The sequence below is a fragment of the Lissotriton helveticus genome, chromosome 5_1 (genome assembly GCF_964261635.1).
Source record: "Lissotriton helveticus chromosome 5_1, aLisHel1.1, whole genome shotgun sequence".
Classification (NCBI taxonomy): domain Eukaryota; kingdom Metazoa; phylum Chordata; class Amphibia; order Caudata; family Salamandridae; genus Lissotriton; species Lissotriton helveticus.
Genome location: NC_136065.1, coordinates 1,542,680,370 through 1,542,696,643, shown reverse-complemented (window position 1 = coordinate 1,542,696,643; position 16,274 = coordinate 1,542,680,370).

The window sequence follows — 16,274 nt, the reverse complement described above, 5'->3', positions numbered from 1 at the left end:
CATGCCTTTGTATCATTCCTCTTTAGATATTTTACTTGGACTCTATTTAATTACAAGGGATCGTGCTTGGTACTGCCTGCTCACTCTCATCTTTATCAATGTTCTGCCAAAGCAAAGGCCATCAGGACATACAATCTTCCTGGATGTTGTGCCAGTGGGAGTATGTTCAATTTTGTACCGATATTCTGTTGTATAGTCTTTTAGGACCCTAGTGTAATTTTCCCTTTTCATGCCGTTATATAGGTATAAAATACCTATCCTTATATAGGCATAGAAATCATAACCATATTAAGACATAGCTTAAGTAGTACTAACTTGGCTACTTCCACTAGTTCCGAAAATCTACAACGATTTCTTGGGAAAAAAACCGCCTTTTAGCAGTCAGGGACTTCCCCCTGCATGAATATTGATTTATCCAAAAACTCATGGAGTTTTCAAAGAACTAAGTCTTTGGTGACATTATTATGTCCAACCTTACGTCAAAGTAGGCACCTTCAAGGTATAAATATGCCCACACTTGCCCAGGCAAACACACGGTGGTTTGGAGCAGTTCGACTATCTACTTGCCCGACGCCCTGCTGCAGCAAGTGCCGAAGGAAGCCGACCCTACAGCAGATGCACTGAGAGAGACGCTGTCTTTTCTCTTGCCGAGAAATCCAGCTTCAGTGTTTCCAAGCTACCCTTGCGGGTTGTTGGGAAATCGAGTCCTGAGAGAGAGATACCAGACCTCCTTCATTCTAAACCAAGGTACGGAGCTGATTAGACCCTTAGAGAATTCTTGGATTAGATTCTTGGCAAAAGAATACCGAAACTAAGCTACACCACACTTACTTCTTCCCTTGTACTAGACATAGGTTAGGTACACCGGGGTAGGTGTATTTTAGAAGCACCAGTTGAGTACTTTTAGTCTTTATTTATTAATGTATGTACTCTATGTATTTTATGGCTTAGAAACCATATCGTGCTTTTACAGTATTATTTTATAATACTCTTCGTACTGTACGCATTGTACTTTGCAACCAGTATTACGATTGTAGTAGTTCATTTCCTCTGCATGAGAAAGAAGACTGTTAAATAAATCCTTTTTATTGAAAATGCCCATCTCTCTATTTCTCTGCCCCTCTGGTGAAACAAAGCATGAACGATTGACTGAGTGAAATAACTATCTATTGTTTCCGCGACTCTAGAGATACATTTCTTATTCTTGGGAAACAAAGTTGTCATGTTTATGCGGTTATCAGAAACTAATCCCTTCTTGTGTATTCGAGAAAGTTTCTAGTGATCCCTGAGCTAGCTGGCACTCACAATTAAGTCTAGTATATTCGGTAGAGACCTAGTCGAATTCAGTCCTACGTCAAATCTATAGGATATACTATTCCAATGCGCAGAGCCTATTGGGAATATAGGAACTACACTACAATTCTTGAAGGCAAGCCGTTAGTCAAACTAACTTCGCCAATCCTTTGCCTGCCTCTCTGGGCATGAGCATTGTCATTAGTGGTTTGTGGTCTGTACTGAGTAATATTTGTGCCATTACATAGATTCTAAAATCCTCCAAACCCCAGACTGCAGTTAATGCCTACCTCTCGATCACTTAGTCTATTCTCTCTATATTAATCAATGAACGAGAGACAAAAGCTAAGGTTTTTTCACATCTGCCATGAACAACACAGCACCTATTCCCATTGCGTTAGCATTTTCGTGGAGTACTACCTTGAGTCTTGGGTCAAACGAAACTAAGATACCAGCATGAGACTTTCTTTTTTGATGTTCTCAAAACACTGATGTTGACTATCCCTGTACGCCTTTTTCTCAACAACTCTCTTATGTTCTCAGTCTTCTCTGAAAATTTCTTTACAATCTTTGAATAATAGTCAGTCCTAAAAACTGATGATTTATATGCAAGTACCAGTTTGGCATTTTCAGCAATCAGTGCTTTCTTCTTATAATAATGAGACAACAAAATAAGTGTTGATACCAAATGTTTCTTGTAGAAGCCCACAGCCAGAGTAGCCAGATGTCGGAGTGTTGAATACCAAGGTTGTGCAGTCAGCATTCCATCTCAAGCTTCTTTAATCCACCACTAGACACTTCTTGTCCAGTTATCTCACTCTTGCAGGTTCTTTTTTTTCCATAGTGTCTTTCTTTGTCACTGTTCATCTTTCTCTTCCTCCTCCTTTCCCGCTTTTTTGTTTTTCCATCTCTTGTAATAGGATAAAGTCTGATAATAAGTGCCAGTCCACAAAAATGTGTGCCGTGGACCCCACCTGCAACCACTGGCTCAAATTAAGAACTGTCAACAATGTCATCTAACGAGGTGTCTTCTACCACCATAACTTGATTGGGAGAGCCATGATTGATTTTTATATGTAGGTCGTGTTGATGTTCCCAGTCTAAGGTTGGTGGACTACTTACTGTTACCTACACTTTGCCCTCTACTTGTCTCTATTGAAAATCAATCTTATTTGCCATATATCCACTAATGCCAATTTTAGCTCCTTGATAACCACCAGAGTTTGTGTCCTTGGCTGTTAAGCGTACATGGGGCCACTCTGACAAAAACAATGTTCTCGGTATAACGGTGTAAAGTGAATCTGAATCTATCGTGAGATATACATTCCTTCCCTTAATTATAAACTCCACTTTTGGTCTGCATTGTCTACCTGCACTCTCCCCATCCTCACCACTACATTAAATCATGTCAATTTATTAATTCTCTAGTGAGTTCGTGTGTACCGTGGCGGCTTTACAGATACGAGCAACGTGCACTATATGTCCACATTTCCTGCACTCCTTGCCCATAGCATAACAATTCTTTGAATCTGAATCATGATAGTTGCTCCCACATCTACTGCAAAATATGTTGCTCTGTTTGTGAAGCACTACTCCTATTCTTGATTTGTTATTATTCTTAGTTGTGACAAGTACTTGTGTATCTTCCTTATCTACAAAGGATGCTTCACCACTACTGACATCTCTTTTTTTATTTCCTTCATACAATGATAATATTCTTTTACAACCTTGGCTATCTTTATTGCTATTAAGCCAAGCTTAAAGGTAAAACGTGCTCCAATTCTGGAGTTTACTTTAACAACCAAGTGGACTTGGAGTCCTGGTTCGCTTCAATTGAGTTAACCCACCTGATAGAAATTATTTGTAAAAGAAGAATCTATGACTGGAAAATTGCCTCTTCGATGACATTGGTAACCGTGTCGATCAGTGGCTTTCTTGCTCTATTCCGCATCTGCTTGCACTTAAAAGGTGTGGTTTTATTTAATCTAAGGCAATTTGTGGTGTTTTATTGTCTCCGTGTGCAAAGGTGTATTATTTTCTCTGTAGGTATTCTATGTGCATGATTTGTTTACCTGGAAGTTGATGGGCACAACTTCGAAGGGCTAGTTTTCGTTCTTCAGTCAAAACGCACCCAACATCTGGAATTGGCCCACAGTCTCGTACAATGAAGGTCCATTTCCAGCAGGGCTTCAGGACAGATCCTAACCTCTGTACTGGATCACTCTGAGGCAGAAAGAACGGCTCAGCTCCAAGAGAGACTATTACAGAGAGGAATGTGTAGCCCTTCAGCGTTTTTAGTAGAAGAAGATGGCCACATGCCATATGGGTTTTCTTTCTTTTTTACCCCGTTTTCACACATTCTTCTCGACTTCCAAAATGAGATTTAATGTTTTGCTTTATTTTTGAACAGTATCTGGGATGTCTCCTGTTGCTAAGGGAACAGCTCTCTGGAACGGATGGGTGACTTAGTTGCCATGGTGACGGCCAAGATTAGATGCCTGATTGTTTGTTTCCCCTTAGTCTGTTGGTTGCCACTGAAATGGCTGTTCTGTTTCGGGTGCATCTTGTTGTCAGTGAGTAGTAGGAGGTGTTTTGTTTCGTGAGTAGGTAAGCATGGATTTCAATGTCTCTGATGTCCATTTGTGGGCAACACAATTCGTCCTTTACTTTCCTTATGGCTATGTGTAAATGCATTTTCAACACACCAAACTGAAAGCATGCTGGGTAATCCTAAAGTTTAAGGTCGCGTTTCTATCTTGTGGGCACAAACTGAAACAGCCTGGAACAGCAACTCGGAAATCTGGTTATCAGATTATTTCTCAGTAAAAGGTGTACACCCATGCAGGGATCTGTGATTTTGATAAGTTGTCTGCAGGATTTGGTGGGGCCATCTCTGCAGCAAACTCTGCACTCCATTGGTGGGAAATAACTGACACAAAGGGACAAGTTGGGGTAGTACAACTTACGAAATCAGAGTATGACTTTGACTGCAAAGTTTAATGAGGGTTCAATCTGACATTGTAAATTACAAAAATATAAACTGTACTCTTATTGACCAATTACTAGTCTGAATCTGGGTATGATATCATAGGCATGGAGTAGTGATGTCATTAGCTAGCATAATCGCTGCTCCCTTTTGTGAGGGTGGCTCATGGTGGTACAGTTATAGTGTGTGACCATGCCTTGTGTGTGCTTGGCCAATGATTTCAAAATCACGGTTATTAACACAGAGGATCAGAACAATTTGCTTTCTTGAAGAATATAGATTTCTCATTATTCGATTCGAATTCGTACACACATGGGAATCTCTAAATATCAGGACAGCCTCAAAGCGAACACAAGGAGATGATGGATGGAGCGCTGAAACCTTTCAGACACTCACCCCCTGTCACAGATCTGGGCTGAATCCATCATCATTCTTTAGCTCACTTCGGCACCCCAGTTCAGACCCAGCCATATGCAAATCAGTTTTGACCCTGTGCCATCACGGGAACAGTCCAGCCCGAACTGCCAAGCCAGGTCTTTCCTGGACCCGAAACAAGCATCCTGAGACTGGTTTCGGAGTAACACCCCTCATCAGCTAGGCTAGCTCGAATCTAGTGCAAAGTCAGCAAGGGACCGACGTCTGGGCATACGCTGCACACTTAGGGCCTTATTAGGCTGGCGGACGGACCTGCGTCCGTCCGCCACCCCGAGGAAGAGGGACCATCCGCATGGGCAGCGGCGGTCCCTCCATGCAAATTAGGATGTGACCGCCACCCTGGCGGTCACATCCTGCTTGAAGCAGCACCCGCCGCAAGGTTAAAAAATCATGTTTCACATTTACATGCACAAAGCGGCAGCACCGTGCGGTGCCTGCCGCTTTGTGCATGCAAATGCAGGGGGGTACCATAGGTACCCCCCATGTGCACCCCCACGCCCCCCTTTACCCTGGGGGCCCGCAAGGACCCCCAGTAGCAAAGGTCCACATGCTTTTCCACGGCGGAAAAACCGCCGCGGAAAAGCATGTCTACTCACACTTCCTAATTTGGCTGACACCGCCACCAAATGGCCCGGCAAAACCCGCGGATAAGCGGCGGACGGACCTGCCGTCCGCCGCTGGTCCCACCACATTCCCACCGCCATCCTAATCTGGTGGTGGGTGTTTGATGTGGCCGCGGCGGTGAATCCGCATCCTCCGGGCCCGCGGTGGCTTCCGCCGGCCCGGAGGATGCAGATTCACCGCCATCCTAATGAGGCCCTTAGGGCGAACACAGCAAACACAGGACAGCCTCTTCAGCTGAAATTCCTATTTGCAGTTGTTCGATGTGACTAACATCCCATAACATTTGAAAGTGTTGAAATTACTAGAATTAACATCACGCATGTTCTGACATAGGTGAAATTGAAGGAAATGGGTAAAATACATTTTTAAATAAGCATTCAACCAATAAGTAGCATTAAATCCTTACAAACTCAAATGTAAGTCTGGCCTCTGAAACACAAGAAGAGTATCCCAGCTGCACCATTTACATCTGCAACTGTTACCCAAGTGATTTCCATGGTGGGAGAACACTGCCTGGAGCCACAATTTATGATGAGGGCGCAGATTAATCCTCGAGTCCACACAAGCACGGCTTCTTCAAACAAGCATTTGCAATGCAATAGGTCTCGCATTAGGAAAGTTTGAGCTATTGGTATTGAAAATGACACATTTTTTATTTATGTGTTGGTTTTGAAAATAGCGAATTTAATAGCTTTGTCATTTACAATGCCAATAGTTATAACTTTCCCAAATGTGACACCTATAGCATTTGTAATGCAATATGTGTTGTATTTACGTGACTTGGATGTATTGATATTACAAATAACAATGGCTTTTCTTTTTTTTAAAAAGAATTAATACTTAAATAAAAGTTATTGTAATTTATAATGGAATAGCTTAAACTTTTGTAAATAACTTTTGTGAAGATTATGTTCAGTGTATTTTTTTGTGACGAAAATCCAAGAAGAGAAGTGAAATATAAAAAAAAATTGTGACATTTGTAATAAAGCTTGAAACAATGAGAGAACATATTTCAACCAGTTGTTGTTGAATGGTTGCACCGATTGATGCTGTGGTGGCGCTGAGTGATGTGGTGGTGGCGACGAGTGATGCTGTGGCGTTCAGTGATGCTGTGGTAGCGCATAGTGATGTTGTGGTGCCCCTGAGTGATGCTGTGGTGGTGGTAAGTGATGCTGTGGTGATGCGATAGATAGAGTGAGTGCAATAGATAGATAGAGTGAGGGCGATAGATAGAGGGAGGGCGATAGATAGATAGAGTGAGGTCGATAGATAGAGTGAGGGCGATAGATAGATAGAGTGAGGGCGATAGATAGATAGATAGAGTGAGGGCGATAGAGAGCTAGATAGAGTGAGGGCGATAGATAGATAGACTGAGGGCAATAGATAGAGTGAGGACCATAGAGTGAGGGCGTTAGATAGAGAGATAGGGTGAGTGGGATAGATGGATAGATAGATAGATAGATAGATAGATAGATAGATAGATAGATAGATAGATAGATAGATAGATAGATGGTTGTGTGTGTGGTTGTGGTTGTGTGTGTTTGTGTGTGGTTGTGTGTGTGTGGTTGTGTGTGTGGTTGTGTGTGGTTGTGTGTGTGGTTGTGTGTGAGTGTTATTGTGTGTGTGTGTGTGTGTGGTTGTGTGAGTGTGGTTATGTGTGTAGTGTTGTGTGTGTGGGGTTGTGTGTGTGGCAACAACAACGACCGCAACACCAGCACCCTGCTCGACAACCTCGCCAACCTGGGACTCAAGCAACTGGTGTCCACCCCCACCCACCTCGCCGGACACACACTCGACGCCGTCTTCTCCTCCAGCACAGACATCGACTTCAGCCACGCCACAGAGCTTCAATGGACGGACCACAGCTGCGTCCACTTCACCTTCAAGAGAACGACGACCCACCACCACCAACAACAGGCCGCCCGCAGAAGCTGGAACACGATCACAGCAGACCAGCTCGCCACCTCCCTGAGCCAGCACCCTCCTGCCAGCTCAGCGAACCCCAGCCAGGCCGCCGACTACCTATCGAAGTGGATCAGCAACTGCGCGGACGAACTCGCCCCACTGAGGACCCCGCCCAGCAGACCCGGCAGCAAGAAGGCCCCTTGGTTCACCGACGAACTCAAGAGCTCCAAGAAGAACTGCCGAGCCCTCGAGAAAGTCTGGAGAAGGGATCCGACACCGGACAACAGGACCTCCTTCAAGCTTGCCACCCGGAAACACCACCAGCTGATCCGCGCCGCCAAGAAAACAGCATTCAAGGACAGGCTGGACAACAACGCACACAACAGCAAGGAACTCTTCAACATCGTGAAAGAGCTATCCAACCCCAGCGCAGGAAACAACGACATCACCCCATCGCAAGACCTCTGCAACTCCCTCGCCTCATACTTCCACAACAAGATCGCGGACATACACAACAGCTTCAACAACCAACCAACGCACACCAGGACCAAACAACCACCCCCCACCACCACCCTCCACGCCTGGACCCCGATCAGCACCGAAGACACCATCCGCACGATGAACTCCATCCACTCCGGATCTCCGACCGACCCCTGCCCTCACCACGTCTTCAACAAGGCCGACGCTGTCATCGCACCCCATCTGCGAGACATCATCAACACATCCTTCGACACCACCATCTTCCCTGAGAGCTGGAAACACGCCGAACTCAGCGCTCTACTCAAGAAACCAACAGCGGACCCCACCTACCTCAAGAACTACCGCCCCATCTCGCTCCTCCCGTTTCCAGCCAAAGTCATCGAGAAGACCGTCAACAAGCAGATGGCCGCCTTCCTCGAGACGAACGGATCCCTCGACCCCTCACAGTCCGGCTTCCGAGCCAACCACAGCACCGAGACCGCCCTCATCGCCGCCACCGATGACATCCGAGCCCTGATGGACAATGGAGAAACAGCGGCCCTCATCCTCCTAGACCTCTCCGCGGCATTCGACACGGTCTGCCACCGCACCCTAGTACGGCGCCTCAGCAACATCGGAATCCAGGACAAGGCGCTGGAATGGATCATCTCCTTCCTCGACGGAAGAACACAGAGAGTCCACCTACCACCGTACAAGTCAGAGGCCTCCGAAGTCATCTGCGGCGTCCCTCAAGGATCATCTCTGAGCCCCACCCTCTTCAACGTCTACATGAGCCCCCTCGCGGCCATCGTACGCAAACACAACCTCAGCATAATCTCCTACGCCGACGACACCCAGCTGATCCTCTCCCTGACCAACAACCCCGCCGCCGCCAGAGCCAACCTGCACGAAGGGATGAAGGAGGTAGCCGAGTGGATGACGACCAGCCGCCTAAAACTGAACTCGGACAAGACGGAGGTCCTCATCCTGGGACCCTCACCCTCCGCCTGGGACGACTCCTGGTGGCCTCCCGCCCTGGGCTCCGCACCCAAACCAACAGACCATGCACGCAACCTGGGCTTCATCCTGGACTCCTCCCTCTCCATGACCAGGCAAGTCAACAACGTCTCCTCGGCGTGCTTCAACACCCTACGCATGCTACGGAAGATCTTCTGGTGGATCCCCACCGAGACCAGGAGGACCGTCACCCAGGCCCTCGTCACCAGCCGACTGGACTACGGCAACGCCCTCTACGCCGGTACCACCGCCAAGCTCCAGAAGAGACTCCAGCGGATCCAGAACGCCTCAGCCAGACTCATCCTCGACATCCCACGAACCAGTCACATCTCCGGACATCTCAGAGACCTTCACTGGCTCCCCGTCAGCAAAAGAATCACCTTCCGCCTCCTCACCCACGCACACAAAGCCCTACACGACCAAGGCCCGAGCTACCTCAACAGCCGAGTCAACTTCTACGCTCCCAAACGCCACCTTCGATCAGCCAACCACGCCCTCGCCGCCGTCCCCCGCATCCGAAGAGCGACTACAGGAGGAAGGTCCTTCTCCTACCTGGCTGCCAAGACCTGGAACTCCCTCCCGACCGACCTGCGCCTGACCCAAGACCACCTCTCCTTCAGGAGGAAGCTGAAGACCTGGCTGTTCGAGCAGTAGCGGCACCCCCCCCCCCCAGCGCCTTGAGACCCTACGGGTATGTAGCGCGCTTTACAAGTGTCATTGATTGATTGATTGATTGGGTTTGTGTGTGTGGGGTTGTGTGTGTTGCTTTTGGGGTTGTGTGTGTGTTTGTGGGTATGTGTTGTGTTTGGGGTTGTGTGTGTGGTTGTGGGGTTGTGTGTGTGGTTGAGTGTGGTTGTGTGTGTGCTTGTGGTTGTGTGCATGTGGTTGTGTGTGTGTGTGTGGGGATGTGTGTGGGGTTGTGTGTGGGGGGTTGTGTGTGTGTTTGGGTTTGTGTGTGTGGGCTTGTGTGGGGGGTTGTGTGTGTGGGTTGTGTGTGTGGGGTTGTGTGTGGGGGGGTTGTGTGTGTGTGTCGGGTTGTGTGTGTGGAGGGGTTGTGTGTGTGGGGGTGTTGTGTGTGTGGGGTTGTGTGTGTGCGGTTGTGTGTGTGGGGGGGTGGAGGGGGTGTGGTTATGACAGTGCACCCAGTGGCCCATTTGTCTTTAATAGATACAAATATATGGAGGTTTAAGATCGTCCAGTTATAAATCACGATTACTAGAGATTTCAAAGTTTAAAATAAAAAATGAAGATAAACACTGAGAGCTAGCCGGACAAGTCTGGAACACACACATTCAAGTTGAAAACCCGTTTTTCTTGGCTGCAGTTTAGAAGAAACAATGGGAAAAGCCAACAGGTTTCTCCTTCGTGACCATGGGCGTCCGCAGAAATTTTTCCGGGGGGGCACATTTTTAACTTCATCACCATCCCCCTTGCACCCTTCTCCCCTCTGACTTGCACCCTTCTCGCCCTCCTCCTTGCACCCTTCTCCCCCTCCCCCTTGCACCCTTCTCCCCCTCCCCCTCGTACCCTTCTCAACCTCAGCCTTGCACCCTTTTCTACCTTGCACCATTCTCCCCTCTGCCTTGCACCATTCTCCCCTCTGCCTTGCACCCTTCTCCTCTCTGCCTTGCACCATTTTCCCCTCTGCCTTGCACCCTTCTCCCCTCTGCCTTGCAACCTTCTCCCCTCTGCCTTGCAATCTTCTCCCCTCTGCCTTGCACCCTTCTCCCCTCTGCCTTGCACCCTTCTCCTCTCTGCCTTGCACCCTTTTCCTCTCTGCCTTTAACCCTTCATCCCTCTGCCTTGCACACTTCTCTTCTCTGCCTTGCACCCTTCTCCTCTCTGCCTTGAACCCTTCTCCCCTCTGCCTTGCACCCTTCTCCTCTGCCTTGCACCCTTCTCCTATCTGCCTTGCACCCTTCTCCCCTCTGATTTTCACCCTTCTCCTCACTGCCTTGCACCCTTCTCCCCCTCCCCCTTGCACCCTTCTCCCCCTCCGAATTGCACCCTTCTCTACCTTGCACCCTTCTCCCCTCTGCCTTGCACCCTTCTTGCCCTCCCCTTGCACCCTTCTCCCCTGTGCCTTACACCCTTCTCACCCTCCCCTTGCACCCTTCTCCCCTCCCCCTTGCACCCTTCTCCCCCTCCCCCTTGTTCCCTTCTCCCCCTCCCCCTTGTACCATTCTTCACCTCTGCCTTGCACCCTTTTCTACCTTGCACCATTCTCCCCTCTGCCTTGCACCCTTATCCCCTCTGCCTTTCACCCTTCTCCTCTCTGCCTTGCACCCTTCTCCTCTCTGCCTTGTACCCTTCTCCCCCTCCCCATTGCACCCTTCTCCCCCTCCGACTTGCACCCTTCTCTACCTGGCCCCTTCTCCTCTCTGCCTCGCACCCTTCTCCCCTCTGCCTTGCAGCCTTCTCCTCCCTGTCTTGCACCATTCTCCCCTCTGTCTTGCACCCTTCTCCCTTCTGCCTTGCACCCTCCTCCTCTCTGCCTTGCACCCTTCTCCCCACTGCCTTGTACCCTTCTCCCCTCTTTCTTGCACCCTTCCCCCCTCTGCCTTGCACCCTTTTCCCCTCTGCCTTGCACCCTTCTCCCCTCTGCCTTTCACCCTTCTCTACCTTGCACCCTTCTCCTCTCTGCCTTGCACCCTTCTCCCCTCTGCCTTGCACCCTTCTCCCCTCACCCGCGCACCCTTCTCCTCTCTGCCTTGCACCCTTCTCCCCTCTGCCTTGCACCCTTCTCCCCTCTGCCTTGCACCCTTCTCCCCTCCGCCTTGCACCCTTCTCCCCTCCACCTTGCTCCCTTCTCTACCTTGCGCCCTTCTACCCTCTGCCTTGCACCCTTCTCCCCTCTGCCTTGCACCCTTCTCCTCTCTACCTTGCACCCTTCTCTCTGCCTTGCACCCTTCTCCCTTCTGCCTTGCACCCTTCTCAGCCACCCCCTTGCACCCTTCCCACCCAATGGAGGGGGCTGCCACCTGGAACAATGGCACCATTTCAGAAGCATGATGGACGAGGGCCGGCCCTGACTGGGCCCACACCGGACGCACTGGCGAACCAGGGGGGGCAAGTGCCCCCTCTTGTCCCCCCTGGGGACGCCCATATTCGTGACCAATGGCTTTACCAAAGTTTTTAACCAGGCTGCACAGCACCTACAACGGGCAGCATGACTAGTTTAAAATATCAACAACAAAAAAACTCTACAAATTCTTTGATGCGCTCACCAGAGTCATCTAGTTGGCACGCTCACCACGCAAGTGCGCTCCTACAGAAATTAGCAGGAGCTTTTAATATATTTTTAGTTGGATCGGTAACTAAGAAAGCAACACAGGGAACAGTTGGGAACAGCATTGCTACACAAGGGTAGAAGGGGGTGCCGAAGCAACACGGAAGTGGACACAAGCAAAGGTGAAGGGCTGGAAAGGTTGCAAATGTGGAGGACAAGAGCAAAAGCAACACCAGAATTAGGGGGAAAAGCAATGGGGAGAATCACACAGGGGTGCACACGAGGAAAGAGTGCTGGAAGAAGCAGCTGGGCAACAGGAAGCATCACTGAGTGCACACGGAGCAACGTACACAAGTGTGATGGGTCAAAAACACACCACTCTAATGGAGGTGGGAAGCAATGGGGAGAATCACACAGGGGGGCACACGAGAAAAGAGGGCTGGAAGAAGCAGCTGGGCAACAGGAAGCAACACGGAGTGCACACGGAGCAACGTACACAAGTGTGACGGGTCAAAAAGATACTGCTCTAATGGAGGGGGGGAAGCAATGGGGAGAATCACACAGGGGGGCACACGAGGGAAGAGGCCTGGAAGAAGCAGCTGGGCACAAGGAAGCAACACGGAGTGCACACGGAGCAACGTACACAAATGTGACGGGTCAAAAACACACCGCTCTAATGGAGTGCTCCACAGAAAAGGACACAAGTATTCACTTCAGATGTTCCTGTCCAGCGACCACATGAAAGAAGTGGAAATCAATCAAAAGGGAAAACTAGAGCTCGCACTTTAAATAAACTAAACAAGGAGAAGTTTGCAAATGGCCTCTGTGGGGGTGGGGGGCAAACCGCAACGTCATGGCTCTGAAGAAAACAAACATTTGAAAGCACGAACGGAGAGGGTGTGCGGGGGGCGAATTAGAATGCATCGGACTGCGGGAGGGGGGAGGAACGGGAAGAATTGCCTCGCGTGAAACTGAAACAAGCTTGCCTCAAAGTTAAACACGACAAGCTCTTGGCATTGCTGTGGCAGGGGCGGGGGAGCACATTCCTTTCAAGTCTGATGCGGGGGCGAGGGAGCAGCAGCCTTAGAAGTCTGATGCTGAGGCACAGACAAATGGTGGTGTGTGATGTGTGATGTGGCTGGCGATGATGTGCACGCACCTGGCTCACAAGAACTGTACGCGAACCGCAGCTAGGTAGACTTTTCGGAGCACTTACTATAATCTCGCCTATCACCCCTTCGGGATGTAATAGGCGAGACCTAAAAACCATGGCAGAGTAACTACCCACATTAGAATACATACAAGATGCTCTCTATTGTGTCTTTCCAAAGGGAACACTCTTTTCATCAAATTCCATTAACACATTGTCAAACTTGCATACTGAGAGAGATACAACACATCCATCTTTCCAAATATATAAACAAAATAATAATAAAGCAAAACTTTAAAGAAACTTCATGCATTTAACAGCGAAACCAATGACGATATATTGAATGGGAAAAATATTACACAGCTTCCTGACACCTTCTTGGACAGACCCTTCAACTTTGATCCAAAAAGGCTATCTTACTTCCCCAACTTCTTCCCAATGCATTGCCATTTTTACTCGTATTCCATACGGTTTCCTTTATCTCTCCACACATAGACATTATAATCAAATTCAGTGCATCTCCTCCTTCCACAATCACAGTATGGACATGTACCTACACTATTGCCCTCATTACTAGTTGGCTGTTAAATTCCGATAGCTGCGGTAATTCCAATTACCCCAGATATCAGAATGAGTATTGCAACAGAAATTGCATCCCCGGATAAATTTGCCCAGATCAAATCTGATGATATTTATTTGGGGGAAAATGCCAGGTAAATACTAAGACATGAGGATGTTGGTGCTGGAAGCACCAAAATCCACATGTTATTCCCCTTTATTAGGAAAAAACACATAAGTGAGTTGTATTTATTACACCTGATAAATTCTAATTCAGCGAGCTGGATTTTAGCTTGTGCGGTAAACATCTCAAATCAAAGAAAGGGGCGTTATAAGGTTTCTAAAGTGGGTTATCTCCACTTCTAACCATAAAAATATACTAAAAACCAGTGAACTCACTAGAGAAGCTATGATTCACTTTGAATTCACATGGTACCCTTGAGATTTTTTCTTATTTCACAAAAGGATTGTCACCCACCGGAAATTCCAGTGGCATGCTTCATCATCGAGCCCTCACCCAGATGCTAACAGATGGCTTAAAAACTCTGCAAAGTATAGGGTACTAGTCAGTACCATAATTTCTTCCTTCTCATCGAAGAAAGAAACACTGCTGCGAATGTCCAGAGGAGTTTTGCAACGTGGTCCCAATAATGCTGTTCTGCGGGTCGGTCTAAGCCGATCGGTGGGTCATCCGGCCTGCTCCTGATATTTTGCCATAAGCATTGAACATAGCCTTTTAAATCCAAACCCTCTGCACCTACGGGAAGGCCCCTGATTCTGATACTATTGCACTTCAAGCAGTTTTAAAAATCCTTATGTTTAAGTGCTATTTCCACATAGAGATCTACCAGGCAGAGCATATTGTTGCCTATTTGGTAGATTTTCTCTGACCATTCATCAAATCTGTTATCGCCTCGGCACGTCTGATCCTCGACATTCCCCGCCGCAGCCACATCTCACCCCACCTGAGAGACGTGCACTGGCTCCCCATCAACAAGAGGATAACCTTGAAGCTCCCCATCCACACACACAAAGCTCTCCACAACACCGGCCCAGCATACCTCAACAGACGACTCAGCTTCTACACCGCCACCCGCCAGATCCGCTCCACCGGCCTCGCCCTCGCCACAGTCCCCCGCATCTGAAGAATGACCGGCGGCGGCAGATCTTTCTTCCACCTCGCCGCCAGGACCTGGAACTCCCTCCCCACCAACCTACGGCAGACCCAAGACTTACTGGCCTTCAGAAGACTCCTCAAGAACTGGCTCTTCGATCAGTAGCAGTGCCACCTCCTCCCCCCACCCCAGCGTCTTGAGACCTTCACGGGTATGTAGTGCGCTCTACAAGTGTAGTGATTGATTGATTGATTGATTGAGTTTCCATGTCATTGGCTCTGTTTCTCCATGCCGTCACTTCTTGTTGGATTTCTTATATGTACTCTTTAAGATCGCCTTACAGTGTGCCGATTTCCTACTTGACTTCCTTGAGAAATGTTTGAAAATATTCCTCTGATCTTGCTCCAAGTGACTCTTCTTACCCCACTCTTTCTGGAGATTATCTGGTTGATCTTTGTGCTGTTTTACTTTTGTCAATCTTCCTCATCTTGGCCTGTAACATGTCCTTGATATTGTGCTTTCTGTGTCCTCTTCCAAAGGCAATGGCAGTCTCTTCTCATAGTTAGAGGTTTTCTGGACAGGCTAATCTTCAGTCTCAAATGGGGTTGAAGGGCCAGCTCCCTCCTTATAAGCTTGTTCTTCACATGTATGGACCTATGTATCGACCAACTCCCCATTGACTCTTCTGGGCTTGCATGGCCCTGTTGTTACTTCCTGGGCTGCTGTCATTTATATCTCTTGTTACGTACGTACCTCTGGGGTAGTATACTTTGTTATTTCACTGTTTGGTGGGCTTTTATCTTGATCACAGGCTGTATGCTGCCAATCTGCACTCCACCCACTACTTCTGATCATAGGTTGCCGGGGATACAATGCCAACCCTGTGTCCCCCGAAGTCCAACAGCACCAGCTCTTTAACACTATGGGGCAGATTTATGAAGGCCTTGCGCCGCCGGGGCGTCACTTTTCCCCATGTTAAAAATGACGCACCGGCGGCGCAAGGCCTTCATAAATCTGCCCCTATATATTTAACATTGCCTATGGAGCCTGAAGCACTGTCTCCCTTGTCCTCACTGCTGTACCAGAAATGAGGAGGTTGCTGACCCTTTGTCATGACTCTCCTTCTCGCCTCCCTCAGGGGAATGCCCTGAGTGTTTACCACCTACCTTGTGGCAATCTTGTATCTCCTTTATTTGGGTGTAATTGTGTCCCTCCCTCCAGCATTGCTGCATTGTATACCCTCTCTGGTATTGTCTCTTCCTGGTGCATTGCTAGTGATCTCTGCTCCTACTTGGGCCCCATCTGTGGCCCAGGCCCCTGTCTGTGGCCCTGAGTGTGCCCAGTGGGATCCCCCTGCCTGTTGTCTCCACCACTGCACAAATTGGTAAGTGCAATGTTCCAGGCTCCCAGGTCAACCCACATTCTGATTCTGTTGCCAGTTCTACTGGGGCCAACTGTCGCTGAAGCAAGAACAGCCTTTGCCAAGTGCATGTTCTTGAGAAT